Source organism: Macrobrachium nipponense, chromosome 37 (genome assembly GCF_015104395.2).
Source record: "Macrobrachium nipponense isolate FS-2020 chromosome 37, ASM1510439v2, whole genome shotgun sequence".
NCBI lineage: Eukaryota > Metazoa > Arthropoda > Malacostraca > Decapoda > Palaemonidae > Macrobrachium > Macrobrachium nipponense.
In genome coordinates this window covers 26,685,049-26,708,443 of record NC_061097.1, presented here as the reverse complement: position 1 = coordinate 26,708,443, position 23,395 = coordinate 26,685,049, and the positions used below count along the sequence as shown (strand labels likewise).

Below are 23,395 nucleotides of genomic sequence, written 5' to 3'. Positions count from 1 at the left end.
TTTCTGCTTCATCCTGATAATCTCCCATTATACTTTATTTCCTCACTTTTAATCACTTCATTGGGCTCCTATTTACTTTTCTTTCACATACGAATATATATATATAAAATAATATATATATATATATATATAAATATATATATATAGGAAATATTAATATATAAATAAAGATATATATATATATATATATATATATTATATATATATATATATATATATATATAATATCTTATAATAATATATATATTATAATATATATAAAACATAATTTTTTATTCACGACTGGTCGTGACTCTAAAGTCTCGGGTAAAATTTCTTTAAACGAAGTAAAACCTTGTTTTTCTGATTGCTTTTTTGTTTGTTTGTCCGTCCGCCCTCAGATCTTAAACACTACTGAGGCTAGAGGGCTGCAAATTGGCATGTTGATAATCCACCCCCAAATCATCAAACATACCAAATTGCAGCCCTCTGGCCTCAGCTGTTTGTATATGATTTAAGGTTAATGTTAACCATAATCGTGCATCTGGCAACGGTATAGGACATGTCACCACCACCTGGCCGTGGCTAAAAGCTTTATGTTCCGCGGCTAATACAGAAAACTCGATTGTGCCGTTGAAACTTCGTCGCCTTTTTTACTTGTTTGTTTTTCATATTGGTTTACGTCCAGTCCTCTCTGTCTCTCTCTCTCTATATCGCGCTCTCTCTCTCTCTCTCCTCTCTCTCTCTATTCTCTCTCTCTCTCTCTCTCTCTCTCTCTCTCTCTTTTTCTCTTGATTAACTTCTGTCTTGAGAGATCATTGGAAAATGCTCTGCTAACTTTCGCCGTACGTGACGTGGACTTGAGCGCTTCTCAATTAAGGACTAATCATAACTATTGAAGAAGATTAGACTTTTTTTTATTAGTTAGTTTATATATTATGTTTATGCATTATACATTATACACTTCAGGCTGGAAATTATCCCAAATAACTGCATCCATTTTATTTCCTTTTAACTCATTTAGTGATGTTATTGAATACTAATTTAGGAGGAATCAGTCTGGGGCCCATTTTGTTGAGTGGTTCTAAGTCCATTGTGCCTTGTTGACCTAAACAGGAAAGTTCTAAACCTCGCTCTCTCTCTCTCCTTGTGTGTGTGTGTGTGTTTGTGTGTATGTGTGCATGTGTGTGTATGTTTGTGTGTGCGTGTGTTTGTGTTTACGCACCTTTGGGAGATAAAAAGTTCAAATCCATTAAGCCCAAAATTTATTATATCATGATGGGCAAATCACTCGCTCGTTTTAGGTGCATCAATACCAGTTGTTTGACAGTTCCATTCATCGTTATCAGGAATAGCAATTGTGGGACCGATACAATTAACAACGGATTTTATTTGAAGTCTGACAGAAAACGCACATTTTTCACAAGGTCACTTGTACAGACTCGCTCTCGTTTATTTAAAATGTTTTCGGTCTATCAAACTACGGGAAAGAGTGATTCAATTTGGAATTTCATGCGTTGTTGCAATAAGCAAAGGTCTTTTGGTTGCGTCGCTGTGGTGGGATGGTTTCATTCAATTTCGTAGCAATATTTCCTTTGCATACCTTTTGGTCAATGTTGAGGATTCTTCTTACAATTCAGTGTCTGGGAATGATTTGAAATTAGAGATTCGTTCCTCTTTTCAGCTGTGGCATTACTGTTCATGGCACTCGCTCAAGTTATTAAGAAGTATTATTATTATTGTTATTATTATTCAGTAGATGAAACTTATTCAAGCTTCCAAAGAATATGGGAGTGAATTACAGAAAAAAGAAATCCCATATATATATATATATATATATATATATATATTAAAGTATATATAATATATATAATATATGTATATAATATATTAGTATAGATCATATATATATATATATATATATATATATATATATAATATATTATATTATATATATATAATTAGATAAAAAGTATTAAAATGCAAGAAGAATAGTATTAGGGAAGTAATGCTATTGCATTTCCGGTTTTACAACTTCCTCACTCCTTCACCTACACCGCAGGTCAGGTTTCCTCTACTTCGGTTTTTGGTAGTTTCATCCTTTGTTAGTCCTTTTGGTGTTGATATAGACCAATAAAGCATTCCAGCTTTTATATCCCCTCCCCCCACCTTTTTTTTCTTTTCGTAAAAGAAAGCTATTGAGAGCTTTTGTCTATCCGTCCGCACTTTTCTGTCCGCCCTCAGATCCTAAAAACTACAGAGGCTAGAGGGCTGCAAATTGGTATGTTGATCATCCACCCTCCAATCATCAGACATAACCAATTGCAGCCCTCTAGCCTCAGTTGTTCTTATTTCATTTCGTGTTTAAGTTAGCCATAATGGTGCGTCTGTCAACGATATAAGACAGATGGCGATTAAAGTTTCATGATCCGGGGCTCATACGGCATTTTGTACTTATTTGTTTTTTTAAGTGCTATGTCCCCCAATCGTTGCAGATCTCTTACCTTGCTTACATAGGCGTAGGAGGAGTCGGCATTGGCCGTGGTGAGGACCTCCAGGTCTGAAGTTCAGTTACAAAAGAAGGATCCATGAAATTTATGATGATGTGGACGAAGATGAAACTGTACGTTCCCTTACCCGTTGGTAACTTAAGACCTACGGCGATATTAATCCGCAAGGGATCCTTCTCAGGCAAGGGCAATACAAGCTGTTAGGTCTCCTGGGCTGTAAATCGCCCCAAGGGCCCTTAGCTGCAATCCCTCTCATTCCTTTTACTGTGCCTCCGCATTTTCTCTCTCCTTACGTTCCACTCTAATAATAATTGTTTCATATTGCAACTGCGAGGTCGTCTTCCTGTTACATCTTTCAAACCCTTCTGCTCTGAATTTCCTTTTCAGCGCTAAATGACCCCATAGGTCCCAGTGCTTGGCCTTTGGCCTAAATTCTACATTCCATTCTATTTCTAACGATTGTTTCATGGTGCATCTGTGAGGCTTTCCTTTTATTACAGCTTTAAAACCTTTTTCCTCTCAGTTTTAGCGCTGAATGAACTCTTAGGTCCCAGCTCTCGGCCTTTGAAGTGAATTTTATATCGCATTCCAATAATCTGAACTTTCTTGGCATCAAGTTCTTAAGCAACGATGATAATCTGATTTCATTTTGGGATTAATTTAATTGGGGTCAAGTTCATTAAAAGTTTGGCTCCGTTGCAAAAGCGTTTTGCTCCTCATGTCAACGTCTGGAGGAACTTCGTTCAATTCTCGACGACTGGATATTGCTTTTACGTGTCAAAGAATCTTCAATCAGCTTGTTTAAGCGATTAGGTTGTTATTATTATTATTTTTGTTGTGGTTGGTTCTTGTTGTGTTATGGTTTTTCGTGAGTCCTCATGACGATAATTCGTTCAAGAAATGACAAGGAGTAAAAAGAGAAATGTTATGAGATTGAGATTCATTGCGGTTATAGAATTAATAGATAACAGGGTTACATGTGCAACTGTTTAATAAATAAGAATAATAAGAGATAATATATATGGATATATATATATATATATATATATATATATATATATATATATATATATATATATATATATATATACCTATTATATATAATATATATAATAGCCCTATTTTTTAAAAACTAAGCAACCGAAGGAATAAAATATAACGGTAATTAGAGAGTAAAATTTATATATATATATATATATATATTGATTAGTAAGTAAGTATATCTTAGTTTTACCAGACCACTGAGCTGATTAACAGCTCTCCTAGGGCTGGCCCGAAGGATTAGATATATTTTCACGTGACTAGGAATCAAACTGATTACCTAGCAACGGGACCTACAGCTTATTGTGGAATCCGAACCACATTATATCGAGAAAGGCATTTCTATCACCAGAAATAAATTCTCTGGTTCCGCGTTGACCGGGCCGAGAATCGAACTCGGACCACCGAATTAGCAGCCGAGAGCGAAGTCCACTCGGCCAACGTTGGGACTATATATGATTAAGAATTGTTGTGGTTTTGGTTAATATATATATATATATATATATATATATATATATATATATATATATATATATATATATATATATACACACATGCGTATATATACATGTAAATATATAATCTCCTCTTCTCTTTTTCCGATTAACAGTGTAGATCCGGGAGCTATATGCTGTAAAATATTTAGTGATGATAGTGTGAGTAAGATGAATGTTCGTACGTAAGAAAAATAAATATATCCGCGGGTAAAATAAGATTGAATTTATGAGCATACATAAGAAGTGGAACTAATCAACTCGTAATTTTACAAATGGCTCCGAGGTGCCGGTGTTGGATGGGGAACTTTTATTCCTCCCTTTAAAATTATTACCTTATTTTTGAAGTGACGCTCCATTTCACAACTGAACTGCATTTTTTCTAATCATCAGAGCACATTCGGGTGTCACGGAATTTGGCTTTTACATTTATGATAATTTTCAAAAAAATGTAACGGCGTTGTTGTGGGAATTTTCAGCGGTGACGATTTTTTTTTTTTTTTTTTTTGGCGGTGGTGGTGTAATGGGGGGGGGGGGGGGGCGGCGTTATTTGCTTATATTAATTTTTTGTGCAAATGTTTGACGTCAGCTCTTTTGACCTCCTGCTCTCTGCTGACGTCTTCTGATTTCAGGCATATCGGTAAGTTTTCTTGGGTATACAGTCCGCTGGTACGGTCGCTAGTTTCGTGACATTCCGCTCAGATGTCGCGAGTTCGCTCTGTATCACGTTCATTACTGCCGCAGTGTGGGGTCTGCAGTGGGAGCTTAACACCAATATTCATTGGAAGCTTTAATCTCAAGTCAATGACAACTGTTTGCTTGTTCCTTGTGAATAGGTTTCATCTATCGAAATGCTATAATAAATAATGAAAGATTGAAAGAAAACAGACCGAAGAAAGTTAGTAACCAGGTAAGCTCGGAAAATCACTATCGCTAGATTTATTTCGAATATTTTGCAGTTCTTGACGAACTCCAAGAACAGTTGATAATTTATTAAAACTCGATTGGAAAGTACATAAGCCTGAGCAGTGTGAAAGAAACGGCCCCAAAGATGCGCCCTTTCAATTTTTCGCGTAATATCGCGGAGATAAGCAAATGTATTATGTGGCATCTGTATTAAAAACATATATGTATTAAAAATATATATGTATTAAAAACATATAATGTCTCGCGAAAGTAAAATGATTTAGGTGGTTAATCGATTATATTGAGCCTCGAAGGAATTTTCTTGAATGCATGACTCACTGGGAGACAAGTGGGCGTTTGTGTGTGTGTGTGTGTGTGTTGGCGGAAGTGATGGGTATTGGATTTAACTAGCGGATATAAATATTCGTTATAATTAAATCTATGCAGTGACTGGTTTGTTTGGGAAGTCTTTACATCCTAAAACTTTCTTGTTAATTATATTTTGTGACGAGTATTCTGAGTGAAGAATCTTCTTCTCTTCTCAACAGCTGTGTCCTGATAAAAAAAACTTGCCAAATCGTTCAACAGGACTAAAAATATCTGCAAAGAAGAGCACACTTTTAATATCTTACCCTCTATCTTTATATAGATGTGAAATGTTGAATTGTTCAAGTTTCCCTTCCCGTGTAGAAGAGGAATTTTCTACCAGGATTAAGATGATTTTTCCCCGTAGGGAAAAATACTCTCTGAGAGGAAGTCCTCGTATTTTTCTCTACAGTTTTAAGTAAAGCTCTCTCTCTCTCTCTCTCTCTCTCTCTCTCTCTCTCTCTCTCTCTCTCTCTCTCTTGGTATGTGAAACACTTATATTGAAGTTCGCCAAATCGTTTTTCTCATATTTCCTTAGTGAGATATCAGGTATTCCGCGTAATCAGTTCAGAATTGTGAGATGAATTTGATATGATACAAATGACCATACATAAGACAATTTTTGAAATTCTGCAATGGTATTGAAAATTAATGCTGTCATGATTACAGTATGCACACATATGTATATATATATATATATATATATATATATATATATATATATATATATATATATATATATATATATATATATATATATATATATATATGTATATATATATATATATATATATATATATATATATATATGTATGTATATACATACATACATATATATATACATTACATGCATATGTACACTATAGTATGCATGTATGTGTATAAATGAATCACGAAAATATGGAACATAATAATAATAATAATAATAATAATAATAATAATAATAATAATAATAATAATAATAAAGAAAAAAGAAACGGTGGAGTTATTCAAGGCCTTCCGACTTCTTGTCCTTTACATAGCAGACTAAATAAAGGACAAGAAGTCGAAAGGCCTTGCAGAACTCCATCGTTTCTCTTACCTCCGTAGATTTTGTCTTTCATGCATGTGTTTGGAGTGGTGTCTATTACGTATGATGTCTGAGTGTATTGATGTATAGTTGCCGATATAGACAAAAGAGTCCGTAATGTGTGAGGTTGTAGACGAGAGAGTGACTGGTGCTGTTCTAAAAGTGGGCAGAGGTGAAGTTCTCTTATGCTTCCGTGGGTGTTTGAGAACTTCGTGGCTTGCTTCGTGCGAGAATTCAGAGCCGAAAGAATTTGAGAGTATTTCCAGTGGGAGAAAGCTGCTGATAGATATGAATAAGGCCAAAGTTATAAGGGTTAAGTAGGAACTAAGAAGATGATGCAATTAATGGCAGAGTGTTTTGTCTAAGAATTGAAGCAGTGGATTTGCGTAGGTGTTTAGGAGTAAATATTTAGTCCCGAATATGTGGCAGCGATCATTGGCTTTTCCTCTCCAAGGAAGCAATGCCTCTGAAGAGAAATGGCTTATTAATGTCGAAAAGATTGCAAAGAATAAAATAAAACCGGCCCATCTACCTACTTTCTCTCACTACTGAATATTAATTATTGTGCTCGACTCCCTGATTCTGATTTGTGATTGACATTCCGCTGAAAATCATTTCAGCCGCTTTCAATGGGGAGGAACCACCTGGCTTGATTAACGAAGACTGTATAGTTGTTACAGTAAGATTGTGAAAGCAGGGATTTCACAAAATCCCTGGCCATTTCTGGAAATTCGTGAAATCGCAGTTCACTTAGAGACATTTCATTCCCGAAGGGATAGTACTAAACACGGCGAAACAGTGTAGATGAATCACTGTTTTGCCTTGTTTAGTAGGTACTAGCCCCTCGGGGATGTTCCTAAGTGAGTTTGTAATTTCACGAATTCCCTGAAATTTTCAGGGATTCCGTGAAATTCCTGGTTTCACAATCTTACTGTGACATAGAAAGTGCTGAAGAGGATTCCCAGTTTTCACAGCAATTTAATCCAAATTTAGAGTATCTCAAGACATGTTACTCCTAACTCTCCTGTGCTGTGCAGTCCTCTAAGTGTTTGAATAGGAAATGTCTTAATTTAAAGGAGAAGTTCTGATCCGATTGAGTAGCTACTTTGAGTTGTAAGTTGTGTTTATTTGTGTTTATTTCCAAGCGTAACCCTAATGTGAAGTACTCCATACAATTTCTAAGCGAATGTTGTTCAGTATCAATCACTTCATTCCATCATCATTGTTTCATTTTGATTTTTTAAAAATATGGAGTGTTTCATTTTGATTTTTTGAAAATATGGAGTGTTTCATTTTGATTTTTTAAAAATTTCTCTCCATATTTTTCTCGTATCATTTCCCTTCTGTTCACATACCTTATCCCCCATTTCATCTTCATTTATTCCGAAAACGATATCGGGATGTTATTTCCAGTTTAATTCTCGGCTTCCTGGAAAGTAAGGTTGTGGTGGACGCAGCCTTCCCATTCAGTAGCCACCGAGGTCTTACGTCATTTAGTTTCTTTCTCAGTCTGTCCCTTCTCTGTGTAATCATCATTTATTTCCTGTGCCTTATCACGTATTCTCTCTCTCTCTCTCTCTCTCTCTCTCGTTCCTTGATTTATCTTTAGTTCCATTCTTCACGTTATATCTTTGCTTCTATTTCCCCATTCATCGTGATCCTTCTGCTAATTCTGTCCCACTTTATCAGTTATATATCTCATTTTATCCTTTAGTTGATATCGTCATGTATTTTCGCTTTGCTTCTCATGTTATCAACACCTTTTTATCATTATTTTTTTATTACTTCGCAACCTTACTGTATTCGTTACGTAGCTAATCAGTTTTTTTTAATCCATTGCTCCCCTATCCCTCTTTCGCTCATTTATTATTTCTCTGGCACTCTCATATATTTTCTTTGTGGTTATTCTGTTTCTCGCCCTCTCCACTTTCCCTTTCCCTACTTCCTCGGTCGTCGTATATTAATCTTCCCATTGTATTCCTTCCTTGCTTTACCCTTTTTTCAATCTCTTAGTCCTCCGTCCGCTTCTCTTTCCCTTTCTTTTTTGCTGGACTTTCTTCATTCCACTTCATCGGCCTCTCTCTCTCTCTCTCTCTCTCTCTCTCTCTCTCTCTCTCTCTCTCTCTCTCTCTCTCTCTCTCTCCGTTCTTTCTCCGTTCTTTACTATTTCCTTATTTTTCTTTGTTTCAATAAGATTCCTTCTTCCAGACCTTTCTTATTTTTTGTCAGTTTCATCTCCTTTCTTAAGCTTAATCTTCATTTCCTTTTCCTTGTTAGTTAGTTTCTTTGTGGGTTCCAGCATCATCAAATCTTTCTTTTTTGTCTTTCCCCATTCTCATTCATCATCATCATCGACCACTATATCATCCATTACTTCCAGTTGCTGTTTTCTTTGGATTTATTTCTGGCCGGTGCTATCACCATTCGTTTGCCTTTCAATGATGTCCTACATCATTTCCAAATTCCCCTTCTCCACTGATGAATAGTTTTGGAATATTTCTTCTTACCTATTCTTTAGCAGAACTCTGTTTATAGCTTACCTCGCCTCATTTTGAGTCCATTCTTATTTTAAAATATTTCTTATTCCAATAATAGCGCCTCAGTGGCGTGATCGGTATGGCCTTGACGTCCCACCTCGGTGGCCTCGAGTTCGATTCTCGGGAATTCGATTGAGGGGTAAGAGACGTGTATTTCTGGTGATAGAAGTTCACTCTTGACGTGGTTCGGAAGTCACATAAAGCCGTTGGTCCCGTTGTTGAATAACCACTGGTTCCATGCAACATAAAACACCATATAAACAAGAATACAATTTATTCCAATAATTTTCTGTCTTCGCCATTGCATCATTATGGCGCTTTCTATTATAACATACCATTTCTCGCTTACTCGTGGAGTAAGCCTACAAACTACTTTGTTGTTTTTGTTCTTGTTGGAGGGGGCAGGAAAGACCTATGGAATTGCTTATATAGGCCTGAAAAAGGTGTTTCGCTTTGAGTTAAAGATACAGGAATTTTATGAATCGGATATTTATGATTTATTTATCAGAAGGAAAAATGGAAAAACATAAATAATGATAATTATTTCTAATGAAATATAGTGTATTTATCCTAATTTTCGTTGGCGAAACAACGCTCCATTTCACCGTAGATTTTATCACGCGCACCGAGTAAGCTTCCTTTTCATATTTATTTCCTCGCCTATTTGGCTTTAACTGCTTGACTCTTATCCAACTCCATTTTTAACTCCGTCCCTCTAATCTGCATCTGTTTCACGTCCATATCTTTGTCCCTTCATTCATATCTTCCAGAGTGCTTCTTCCAGACAAGATATAATGTAGGGAAATTAGAACTGAAGAAGTTCCTCGTTGGACGAGTGATTTTTGCGCTCGGCTGTCAATCCGGTGGTCCGAAGTTCGATTCTCGGCTCTGCCAACGCGGAATCAGACGAATTTATTTTTGGTGATAGAAATTCATTTCTCGATATAGTGTGGTTCGGATCCCTCAATAAGTTGTAGGTCCCGTTGCTAGGTAGTCAGTTAGTTCCTAGCCACGCAAAACTATCTAATCCTTCGGGGCAGCCCCATGAGAGCTGTTCATCAGCTCAGTGGTCTGGTTAAACTAAGCTATTCTTAACTTAGAACTGAAGAGATACAACACATCCCACTGTGGGAACTTCTTTACATACAAGATATGTGACACATGGAATAAACTGCCACCAGAAGTTGTAAACAGCAACATTTGCAAGCTTTTAAAAGAAAGCTAAACAAGATCATCAGGACACTGTGAATGAACAGTAAAACCTGCTCCTAGAGATAAGTGAGCTCACGATGTCTCCTTTTGTAACTCCTTCTTGCTCATTCCTCTCGTAGCGTATTTCATATTTCCATCTCCGTTACCTTAATCCTGCTTTGATATTGCGTCGTGTTATTTCCACATTTCACAGTCCTTTCAAATATCATCTTGATGCATCTATTCCTTAACCCCTATTCCCTCCACCCTTCGTCTCTTATTATTATTGATGATGGTACTTTTCTTCTTTATTCCTGAGTGTCCGTTTTTCTTACCGTCGCTCTTCATTCATTATTAATTGTTCATAAATATGGATAACCCTTCTCATTCGCTGACACTGTTCATGCATTTGATATACCGTCTCATGATTCACTATTCATGGTTCGTGCATTTAATTAATCTCCTCTGTTCATGCTTTTGGTTTAGCTTTCATTCACTATTCATTGTTTATTCATTTGGTTAACCTCCTCTTCATTCATTATTCATTGTTCATTCATCTGATTAACATCCCTTCCCCTTGCACTTGATTAATCTCCTTTACTTTCACCATTCAGTGTTCATACATTTTTTTTATCCTCATTATCATTCACTCTCCATTTTCCATACATTTGACCAATGTTTCTTTATTCGCTACGTTAAGTATATCTTAGTTTAACAAGACCACTGAGCTGATTAATTCACAGTTCTCCTAGGGCTGGCTTGAAGGATTAGATCATTTTGCGTAGCTAGGGACCAATTGGTTACTTAGCATAGGGACCTGCAGCTTATAGTGGGATCCGGACCACATTATATCGAGAAATGAATATCTAATCACCAGAAATAAATTCCTCTGATTCCACGTTGGCAGAGTGGGCAGCGAACTCGGGCTATCAAATCGGTAGGAGAGCACGTAACCCACTCGTCCAACGAGGAACTCTTCATTCACTCATGAATGATCATTTTGACTTCCTGTTCTTTTACTTCCTCCTTTATTGTCTCACGAACAAAACTCACTTCCCTTTTGTCCCCTTCATTTCTTCGGTGCTGAATTGCCGCTGTTTCTCTTCTACGTAAGATCCTGTATCCCTCCTTTTAATCCTCCTGATATCCATCGTTCTCAACTATCTTTTTATTTTCTGCGTTCCCCATCTTCTGGCTTTGTCCCGTTTCTCTCTTGCCCATTCCATACCTCTTCCCAATTTTTCTTGACCTCTGTTTTTCTGTTCCGTTTTCCAGGTGGTGTATTATATTATATTATATTATATTTACTTTTGTCTGTTTTAATCATTTTATTACTCATACCTTTCCTCTCTCACTCATTCGGTTTATCTTCCATCATCAGTCACACGTTTCCTTGTTCTGCCAATCACCGTTTTGTGTTCTTTGCTATTTGTTCCTTTTGCTTTGTCATCCTTTTTCTTTTGCTTTCAGTTTTCCAGTTTTCTTCCCCGTGTATTCACTTCTCTTCCTTTTTCAGTTGCGCCCTTCCCATTCTCTCCCCTTCCATTTCCCTTCCTTTCTTATTGGTGTTCCTGTTCTTACTTTCCGTTCATATTCAGCTTCTGTTTCTTGCCTCTTCTCTTCGTTTATCGTTTTTTTTCTTTCGTTTCCCTCGTTTTATTTTACCTTGGCCATATATTTATTGTCTTATGTCATTTCAGAGTTCTTCCCCCTTGCCCAAGTCTCATCATTATCATTTAGTTTCATTGTCTCCCGTCCTTTCGAAACTATCCTCTCCTCTGCCTCCCAGTTGTTAGTTGATCAGTTTGTTTTATTATTAATTTATTATTATTATTATTACTATTTTGATTTATTTTATTTAATTCGTTAGTTATTATTATTATTATTAATCCTTTTATTATTATTATTATTATTATTATTATTCTATTATTATTATTATTATTATTATTATTATTATTATTATTATTATTATTATTATTATTATTATTATTATTATTATTATTATTATTATTATTATTATATGCTGGAAGTACACCCTCATTTAAACATGTTTTATTAAAAGTATTTGCTGCCTCAGCTGCGTTAATTTTATAAAGGTTTTTCTCTGTTTTTCTAATTATTGTTTTCTCATTGTTGCTCACCAGTTTAAGCAACAATGAGAAAACTATAATTAGAAAAATAGCGAAGAACCTTTATCAAATTAACGCAGTCGAGGCAGCAATTACTTTTAATAAAACATATTATTATTATTATTCTCTTTTGCTCTCCCTCGGTATTCTTAATTTTAGTTTTATTAATGTGTTAGAGTTTGCCGTATTTCTATGACTTTGCTTACTTAAATAATCTCTTCCTATTCAAATTAATGTCTTTCTTTGTGTGGTAGGATTTTATGCGTCCTATTTGTAAATAAAATTCTAAAAACATCTGTTTTTTCCTCATTTTATTGAATGAAATGTTATAAATGTGTGCATATGTTTGTGTGTGTATGCGCAATGTACATGTGTACACACATAGCCTGTTAATTTATATATAGTTTGTATACTTCACATATAAACGCGGATGCCTACATCTTAATCTTTTATCACCTTGTACAAATGATTATTATTTTATAAAAAGTAAATTGTAATTTCTAACTGTTTGAAGTAAAATACTTTTAAAACGTAAGTTGGTCTATATTTGTATAATTGTTGAGAAAGTAAAAGTAGTCATCCAGTTATATTTTCTAATGTTCGAGAAGCCTTGATTAAATTGATAATTCATACAGATTCTGAATACAGTGAATGCTGATCAGTGTTTGCTTTGAAAGGCCACCGTTAGATTCATAGCAAACAGAAACAAGTATAAAATGCGCCGAAGTATCTTCGGGGCAATCGAGTTTAGCGACCAAGTGGTCGCCTGGGACTGGACCATGGCTAAATCATTAAACCACCGGTAATTGGGTAATTTAAACCTAAATTTTGAGGCATATACCCTAGTCGGCAAATATATTAAATTATATTTTAATATTTTAAATGTGATTTTAATATTTTAAATATTATTATAATATTTTAAATGTTATTCAAAAATTTTAAATGGTGTTTTAATATTGGAAATGTTCTTTTAAAATTTTAAAAGTTTTTAAATGTTTTAAATGTTATTCCATGAGGGTGATACTTGAGAAATTGTATGAGAACGGCGAAATCATTCGCTCTCTCGTCATTAGTGGTGATTTACTAATTTTTCAGGTGAAATTGATTTAGACTTCATTAGGAGTCAATTATGATTTCACTAACTTTTACACTTGCGTTGTCCATTTAAATCATAATGACTTATCCGTGCTTCATTAGAAGTGGAAGGTGATAATAGATACTGGTTAAATCTCAAATTACAAAGGTAGTGCCTTCGTTTGATGTGTACAACTCATTTTAATCTGGTTTTCCAACTGGGCGGTCATATCTTTAGTAATATAATAATAATAATAATAATAATAATAATAATATAATAATAATAATAATAATAATAATAATAATAAGTTATCACTATCACAATTAAATTGGGAAAACTGTATATTCCTCGGTGTGTATTTTGCTTCTGTACACTTAACGAAGAACAAAAAAAAAAAAGGGGGGGGGGTCTTTGTTTTCTACGGTAAATTTGCGTAAATATTGAGGATTTTATGATAACGGTGTCACTTTTTGCTGTTCGCTAACTAACCAGATTCATCACCACCAATGAATCTTTACCTGTGTTTGACATCGTGAATTGAATTGAATACAGAATTTAGGCCAGAGGCCTAGCAGTGGGACCTATGAGGTCATTCAGCGCTAAAACGGAAATGAACTGTAAAAGGGTTAAAAGATTTAACAAGAGGAAAACACCGCAGTTGCACTATGAATCAATTGTCAGGGGAGGGTGGCCGGTAGGATGGAAGAACGCGAATATGAAAGGAGGTACGGTAAAAGGAACGAAAGGGAATACAGCTAGGGGCCGAAGGCACGCGATAAAGAACCTTAAGTAATGCCTACAGTGCACTGCATGATGTGCACTGACAGCACTACCTCTCGACGGGGCTTGTGACATGATGACGAGGGCCTCACCCAGTCACAATTCGGCAAATCAAGTTGCACATTGTGCAAGGAGCAACAGCCTCTTTAGCTCTGGCTAGTCGTAATATTTACATTTTCCTGTCCACAATCAAATTATCATATTCTCTATATTTCGCTTTTCCCGATCATGCAAGTTAAAAGTTCCTCCAATTTCGTTGCCAGTTGATTTCCCAAAATTGTTTTAAAACTGCCAATATTTTTTTTCTGTAATTCATCTGTCGTTACATAAAATTCCAAAATGAAAATTCCTGTTATAGGATAACTTTTATCATGCGTTATATATAATCATAAAAGCATGGAGCGTATTTTGCTCTTTTTGTTGGTAAACAGTTTATGCGCAGCGAGAGAGAAATTGATAGCGATAGTTTTTTGTTTCTCTTCCAGCCAATGCAAACGGGAGGATCTTCCACAAAGCGTTGATGACGAGAGAAATTGATAGCGATCGTATTTTGTTTCTCTCCCAGCCAATGGGAGGATCTCTCATAAAGTGTTGATGACGAGAGAAATTTATAGCGATTTTATTTTGTTTTTCTTCCAGCCAATTGGAGGATCTTTTACAAATCGCTGATGACGTGTTTCGGGAAACTCGTCATGGCAGCTCCTGATTGGCTGAGAGCTTCAAAGAACAAGAGTCAAGAGTCAAGAGACCTCAAGGAAATATTTAGTTTCTGTTAAGCAGCGGCAATGATAAGACGTCACTGACATCTTGCATAGGTAGGCTTTTGGCTTCTGCCGGTCTCCAGTTTTCATAGGAGGTTTCAGAATGAAGACAATATCTAGGACTTGTAAGAAATTTCTTTCTCTGTGATTTACATAGGAGCTTAGACTTTTTTGTTTTCCTGGAGTGATATTTATTCTTGATGTTTCAGTACAAACACTCAAGGTATTTGGGCAACTGGCTTAGAATGATAATATCCAGGGTGCTTGCATGTTGAAAGAAAATGTGCCTTTTTGTTTTTTAGACACTATTTAGGATTTATAAGCATAAAATTTAGAACTGGTAAGAATACATAAGAGCTTAAACTTTTTTTTTTTTTTTTTTTTTTTGTAGGTTTCTCAGTTTCAACGGTTCGTGACGAACATTTTCCGGTATCCTATTTGGTAAACCTGTTCTAAAGGTTACAGAATTAGTGAAATCAGTTTAAAGATTATTTTTAATAAAGGGAAGCTTGTTCTATGGATAAGGTTCTATCGAGGTGAAACTAGTACATTTACCAAAAACAAAACCTAAGATTTGAACTGCAGCTTTGGTAACGTTTAGATCCTACATAAAGTTCGTAATAAGGAATATTGGAGAAAACTAACTGGTCAGGTGTAACAATTATACAAAGGATTTAGATTGATTCGAAAGGTCGTGGGAGCATAACTTTTGAACTTGGGTTTTGTGATGCGGTTATTTGGTAATGGTATATTGCATCAGTTTGCCTAGGATACACATAAAATTGCTGGCGTTCAGGAAGGCTTTATATGGAGGGCTCAGGCGATTCTGATGTATGGTGTTGCCTTTCAAATGGATTGTGACAGCATACCTAAGATTTTCATTAGTATAAGAGCCCTGGGGCAATTCAGTAGTTATTTTGTTTTGTAACCGTTCAGTGGGGAATATTATGCCTTTGGCAAAATAAAATGACACGGTTTGTGTGTGGCTCTCTGGCTCTGATTTTCTGTTCAGTGGAGGTTTGGGAACTTTGGCCCTAAAAACTGACCGCGGTAATATTAGGTTTGATAAACCTGAAATGTATTTGGGTTATGCTTATGCATTATGTAGCCTATGATTTTGGTTTTTCCTTGCTAAAAATTCACGTGTGCTTTTCTGTTTTTGAACGCTGGTGCCGTATCCATGTATTCATATTGTTGTTGTTGTTGTTGACCAGATAAAACGGATAACTGGAAAAAGATCCTCCTCTCTTTACCTTGTGTTGGCAGTGATAAACGTTTATCTAGAAATGCTATTTTTATTAAAAACTAACAGTGTTTTTATATAGTTGTCAAGATTTTCGAAATGGATGTCAGTTCATACCAACTTTTTTATATATAAATATTTATTGTGAAATAGCAACGCCCATGGACGCGATTCCCCCAACCGTTCCACAACTTTAACGTCAGTAAACACTTGCGAGTGAGGGAATGTTGTTTACCTTACGGGAGAAGTCTGTATATACAGTCGATGTGTAAATAACCATTGCAAGCAAAGGAGTAGTTACGAGCGTTACTTACCAAACATTATTACCGCTCCCGCAAAGTAATGTAAGGATTTTGACATACCATAGTTTTTTAATTAAAAGAATTCAATTAAGCTAACGAATACGGTGCATCATTTAGATTATTCCTTCTTATAATGAAATATGGTTTTTACTTTGTCATTCCCTGTAGGTTAACATCACCTTCATTTACAAAACATTAATAAAGTTATTTTTTATTCTACTGCAGACGCTCGAGGACTAAAATAGGTCAATTCTTGAAGCATAATTACCTAGAATGTTCGTAGTATATTCGGGAATATTGTTCAATGAAAACCAAGCGTCGTTCAATCCCAAATGCTGTACTAAAGATTTAAGACCTTTTGATATATACCTCTCATTACCTGTACTAACATCTTTACCCGAAAGTACGCAATTGAAGTCACCGGCAAAAATCAAATTTGATATGTTGTTCCTTAAATAATACAAAATATCCACAGAGAACAAGTTCTCCCTCTCTCTTTACTTGAACCTGATGGTGCGTATACATTCAATAAGGAGAGGTTCATATCATTATACAGTATCCTCGTAAATAATATATTTCCAGTGTCATCCTTTTCACTGTTAATAACTGAAATATTTGACTTTTTATTAAAAAGAAAACACGTACCACCTTTAACGCTAGTAGGCATATTCATTACAACCTCAAAGTAGTCCTCTAAATATTTTATCCTATTCACATCTCTAATATTATGTTCTTGAAGGTATAATACATCAATTTTATATTGATCAACTAACATCTTTACTTTCAACTGCTTAGTAAGCTCATTTAAACCACAAACATTTAATAAAGCAGTGACTAAAGCCATTTTTAAGGATATATTAAAATAAATGCATACTAATTATTTACCTATTTTAGCCAGTTTAGAACATTTATTTTACCATTACTATTATCATCATGTTTGTGTTTACCAGAGTTCTGATCACTAGAAAGACCATGATCTACTACATTATCAACAAACATATCCTGGCTTTCATTTAAGGGGTTTGACAACTCAGAAAAAACAAAACATTCTCCTTCGCTATTATTCGATACTTTTAAGCATTTCTGCCCATTGTCCCTTTTAATGGTAATTTTCACACCTGAACTGTCGTTAACAGTAGCTTGCCATTTTTGTCGTACTGGTATTTGATTTTCATCTCCGTTCCTATTCTTATTACCCCTTTCTTCAGTTCTTTTGTTGCCTTTCTTTTCACTCCCTATTAAGGTTTCCTCAGGAATTTTAGTATTCCTCATAGACTCAACATCCATACCATTTTCACCTTCACCCTTTTCTTCTTTGTCAACTTCTTTTTCCGTTGGTATCAACTCGTCTTCTTCACTGTTGACTATTTCCTCGGTTACTATTTGCATGTCGTCTTCGTATTCCACCTTTTATAATTTCTTCATTGTGCACGTCTTCTTCTTCTTCTTCTGTTTCTACTTGCACAACTTCATCAGGAGATAACTGCAAACGAGCACATAATTATCTCGTCGCCACTGTCTTCACTCATTAGATAGTCTTCATTTCTCTCTTTTAATCCTTCTTCCTTACTTATTTTTTTACCTTCTTGGTTTCCCTGAGTATTTCCTCTTGGACCTTTGTCAGCTTCACTATTTGTGTATACATCAGTTTCATCTTCACTAATATCAGTTCCTCTTTGGCTATCACTTACCTATTGTCCCTCAGTGTTATTTCCTTCTCTTGTTTGTTCTCGATTATCACCATTATCCTTCTCTGATTTATTATCATTTCTTTGCCTGCTTATGTCAGGAAAGTCTTTTTCATTCCACATACTAGTTCCTTCTATAATATCGATGTTGCAATCTTTCACTAGATGGCCTTCTTGTCCGCATCTGTAACAGGTTCTTTTCTGCCCATTATATAATATAATGCTGGTTGAAAAATTCAATGTGCTGAAGTATGAAACTCGTCCACGACCGGTCAGCGCTCAGTTGCTACCCAGATGCCACCAAGATGCCCCTCTAGCTGTGCCAGATGCACGATGCATGGCTAACTTTAATCCTAGAAAAAATATTAACTACTGAGGCTAGAGGGCTGCAATTTGGTATGTTTGATGATTGGAGGGTGGATGGCCAACATGCCAATTTGCAGCCCTCTAGCCTCAGTAACTTTTAAGACTTGAGGATGGACAGACAAATAACCATCTCAATAGATTTCTTTTATATAAAACTAAAATGAAATGAATCATGCATGATTTTGAGTAAAATCTAAAAACTAAGGGGAAGAGCCCGGAGGAAAATTATCAATAACCGAGTGAAGATGTATATACTATTTCATAAGTTCCAGTTTCCCAATAATAATAATAATAATAATAATAATAATAATAATAATAATAATAATAATAATAATAATAAATAATAAATAATAAATAAATAAATAAATGGTTTTTTTTGGATTCAGTAGCTCTAAGCGGAGGCCCCCGATGCCGGCGAAAGGTAGGCGGATGGGAATGACAGACTCTTCAGGGGGGCGGAGAAAAATCACCCACCCCCCCCCGGCTCCGCTGTGCGGGGGAACGTGGTTAGGGAAGCTGTGTGGAACTGCTTGTCTAGGCAGATGTGTTTACAAGCCTGCTCGGATGCTAAAGAAGCCAATTCCCTTTTATTATTAAGGAGATATTTATACCTTTCCTATGGGGAAGGTTGTTATCTTTTTCTGTGTTGTTGTTATACTTTTTTTATATTCCTTTTATCATACGTTATTTCTCTTGGCTGCTTGAAACGTGATAGGACGCAAAGACTTAGTGTCATTTGTATTCGAAATACTTGACTATGACAGACCTATTTTTATGGCCAAGAAGTCACAAATTGAAAAATAGCTTCAAAACGGATGTCGAATATCTATAGGGGTTAGTGCCGTCAGTGCACCTCCATTCGTGCACTGTAGGCATTACTAAAGATTGTTTACCGCGTCCCTTCGGCCACTCGCTGTACCCACTTTGTAGCTATTTACTTTGCCTCCATTTCCGCTTTCTTTCCTCCACCTTATTGTCCAACCTCTCCAACTCCCTCTTTTCACTTTCTTAAGCGTTGAATTATTATAACTCTAAATATAACATTTTCAAACTGAATTATGACGTAATTTCACCACGTGACGCTTCAGAATGCTGGATCATACAACAGAAGTAAATTCTAACTTCCTATATTTTCCGAGAAATGGAATAATCGGAGTTATGTCTCTTATGCCTACTCTAGTGACGTTTGCCCTTACGTTGAGCCGGATATAATATCATACGGTAATCTCCAGTGGTTTGGAAAAAATGATCGAAACTATATAAAGTGACTTGTGTCTCATACGATAACGTCAAAATTCTACGAATTTGTAATAAATAGATTCACATTTTTGCTGATGAAGTTTACTAACTGATGCGGAAATTTAGACAAATACATTTTTAAAATCATTATCATAATAAAAAGGCATAAACAAACGAACAAACTAACCCAAGCAAACCCATGTAAAGGACTTTCTAATGGAATATCCCAATGGAATTTGAGTTTTTCTTCTGTAACCGTAGAGTTTTATTCATCATTAAATCCACTCATATACCTTTTCCAGACTTTTATGGAAGACGTTCATTTGAAATGTCATTAATGAACGCAGCAAGTAATTTTATAAGGCTGACAGTAATTAATGCGAAGTCTTTGTTGACAGGATTTTTCTGGGAATAATGATAGATTTTTGTCGAATAGTTTTTAATGAAGGAATTATTTTTCTTCTGTCAGTCATTCGACAACGTCATTCTCAGAATCCTTGATGTTCTTTATCCTGCTGCGATATTCAGTTGCATATCAACTGACATCTTGACTGTCATGACAGTTTATAGGTTTTAACTAAAAGCTCAAGTTACAGAATTTACATTTTTGACATCTGACCTTTTCGTATTTTCTCCTTCTAATATTTTCTGAAGTTCAGTTTCCTTCGGCTCAGTTCCTCATCATGGACATTAATTTACCTGAAGGGAGAGAGAGAATATTGTCTGTTTTAATTAGAGTAATGTCCTAGCAAACGCCTGCATCACTTTGTGAAGGTTTGATTGGCAACGTAAGAACACCATACTACAGACAGACAAACAAATAATAAAATGTCCAGTAATGTTTCCAAGTCACATCATTTTTGAACAACCAGTGCATTTATTTTTCCTCGAATATTATTCTTTTTTTCTCGATAATTATTATAGTGAATGAATGAACTATCATTGCATTTTGTCCAGCCTTAGTTACGAAAGCGATTAATTTCCTAAAATGTGATACCCGTATGTTGGTGGTACCTGACTTTAAGGGAGCAGAAAGTTTTAGCCTATATTTATGCAATTTCATGAAAAACGCTCAAATAGAATTACATAAAAAAAACGCTCGAATGAAATTTCTTGAAAAACGTTCATATTAAAATTCTTGAAAAACGCTCAAATAAAATTTCATGAAAAACGTTCAAATATAATTTTTTTGAATTTGGCTAAAATAAAGTTAAATGAAAATCGCTCCAATAATATCATGAAGTGATCGGCATGGCCTTGGCCTGCCACCTCGGTGACCGCGAGTTCGATTCTCGGGCATTCCACTGAGGGGTTAGATATGTGTATTTCTGGTGATAAAAGTTCACTCTCGACGTGGTTCGGAAGTCACGTCAAGCCGTTGGTCCCGTTGCTGAATAACCACTTGTTCCATGCGACGTAAAAACACTATACAAACGATAAATTCATGAAAACCGCTCTAATAAGTTCATGAAAATCGCTCTGATAAAATTACATAAAAATCGTTCCAATATGTTCATGAAATAAATCTCAAATAAAATTTCATAAAAAACGCTCAAGTAAAATGTGGAAACCGGTCGACTAGATTGTATAGGTTTCTCGTTGATGACCAATGTGGCGTAAGGCGTATATTGGTTTATTCATAAAACCTCCCAAAGTGAATATCGTGATCTGATAGATGGGCCTTACGGCAGTTGTCTAAGAGGTCCCAATCTTCTCTGGAAATTTTGTACGAAGCAGAACATTGTTGAAGTATTATAATAGCGCTCTTTTTCAAATGGCAACAAGTTGGTACATTATCCTCCCTTTGGCAACCTCATTCATTTATGCACAACCAGCGGCTACTTTGGTTTCGTAGCAAAATTATTGGAATTATGAGCTTGTGAATAAAACATCTATTGTTACAACGTAAGGCTGTTTTGTTATCGGTAGTTTTGCTTTATTTCTGTATTTCTCTTTAACTCCTCTCACTTCTTCCTAATGAACGCTGTAGTAGGCTTGTTCCATAATAATAATAGGTTTCATCTACTGAAATAATAATAATAATAATAATAATAATAATAATAATAATAATAATAATAATAATAATAATAATAATAATAATAATAATAATAATAACAACAGCAACTTCATTAATAAAAAGCTTTGTATATTTACAGAAAAATATAACATTTTAAAAATTTTCATTTATCGTTATATAGGAAATAGAAATAATCTTTGTATATTTTTTTTACAGAAAATAAATGTGGATAGGTTCCATCTTCTGATAATTAAGAATAGTTTTGTAATCTACATTGTAGTGACGAATCTTGCATCTCATTGCTAGGAACACCGCGTAGTTGCAAGGCGCCCCCCCCCCCACATGCTGAAGCCTTGCCGAGGATGGGGGGGGTGGGGCTTAGGGTTTAGCAGCTGGACTTTGATGCCTGGTGGGAACTACTTTCTCGCTGGGCCTTGGTGTCCAGCTGTTGATCCAACTAAATAAGTCAGCCCTTTTCCTTTTACTAAAACATTTCATCTTTCTGCTTCCTCCCCCTGTAAGGTATAGATTTTATGTTGATGACTTTTAGCTTGGTTTTGAACATGATTTAGAATACGTAATTCTTGGGGTCTGAAGGAGGGTGAGAATGGAGGTCATGCCACCTCACCCGTAGACTCGAGTACCTGATGTTTTGAGCGAGAGGAAAGTTTAATGTCAAACCCTATCATCAGTGCCTGGTCTGATCTCGACGGACATTATGACGCCTTAGCACTGGAGATGGGGTGTATATCTGGTAATTACCCCTAGGACGACCCTAATTAAAGGGATAACCCGTCCTCTAAGCGTGACTCCATGGTGGGTATGGGGGATATCTGGATGAACTAAGTTTTCACGTTATATGGCAACCCCTCCTATTTCTGCTGATGACCCAATGCTTTCTTCAAAGGAATTGTCAATGGAATCCCTCCAGACTCTAGTATGGCTACTTTAGAGCCATATGTACCAAACACTCTTATCTCAAAAGAGAAGAACATTTACAAGAATAACTATGGAAGATATTTTTTCTCCTCCAGTGTGGTCTCAGTATATCACACACAAAATAAGCGAAGAAGTGACCCCTCTAAGTGACTTGGTTATATACCGTTCACTGAAGAAAATTCTTGGCTGTGACAATCCCCGATTCTCAGTCGAAAAAAACAAAATCATCGTAAAGGCTAAATCTGAACAAGAATAAAAAAAATTACTTGACACTACATAACTTGGAATTCATCTTGTAAATGCTTCTGACGAGGCTCATAATGAACACTTGGTTTTCAACTTGATTTCTTGTTTCGGTATGAGCTGACAGCGTTGCTATTTTTTGTGATAATTTGAGTGATATTCACTCTATTTACGAAGAAAGATGGTAGAATGGTATAATAATTCGTTTGTGTGTGTATGCGTGCGCGTGTTTGCATTTGTGTGTGCATACTTGTCTCAAATGAACCCGTCTGCAGGCATTCAATTGAAGAATGATTTGAGTAGGGGGACATTTGTTAACAATCGTAAATTGTATGTGAAAAGGATTTGGAAAAATTAACCATCACAAACGCAAGTCGCTAATAAAAGTCTCTCTCTCTCTCTCTCTCTCTCTCTCTCTCTCTCTCGCTCTCTCTCCATCCTTCTCTCTCTCTATCTCTCTCTCTCTCCTCTCTCTTCTTCTCTCTCTCTGATTAGCGATCTTTTCATTCTGTATTTCCCA

The 23,395-nt window shown here is 35.6% G+C and overlaps 1 long non-coding RNA gene across 1 annotated transcript in view; it reads left to right on the top strand.

Moving 5' to 3' along the window:
- The first annotated feature begins 14,722 nt into the window (after nt 1–14,722).
- The window catches only part of LOC135208946 (uncharacterized), a 31,900-nt gene continuing 23,227 nt past the window's right edge, over nt 14,723–23,395 (top strand). Inside the window, exon 1 of the long non-coding RNA XR_010313250.1 lies at nt 14,723–14,892. This is a non-coding gene — a long non-coding RNA (uncharacterized LOC135208946). The remainder of the gene's footprint in view (nt 14,893–23,395) is intronic.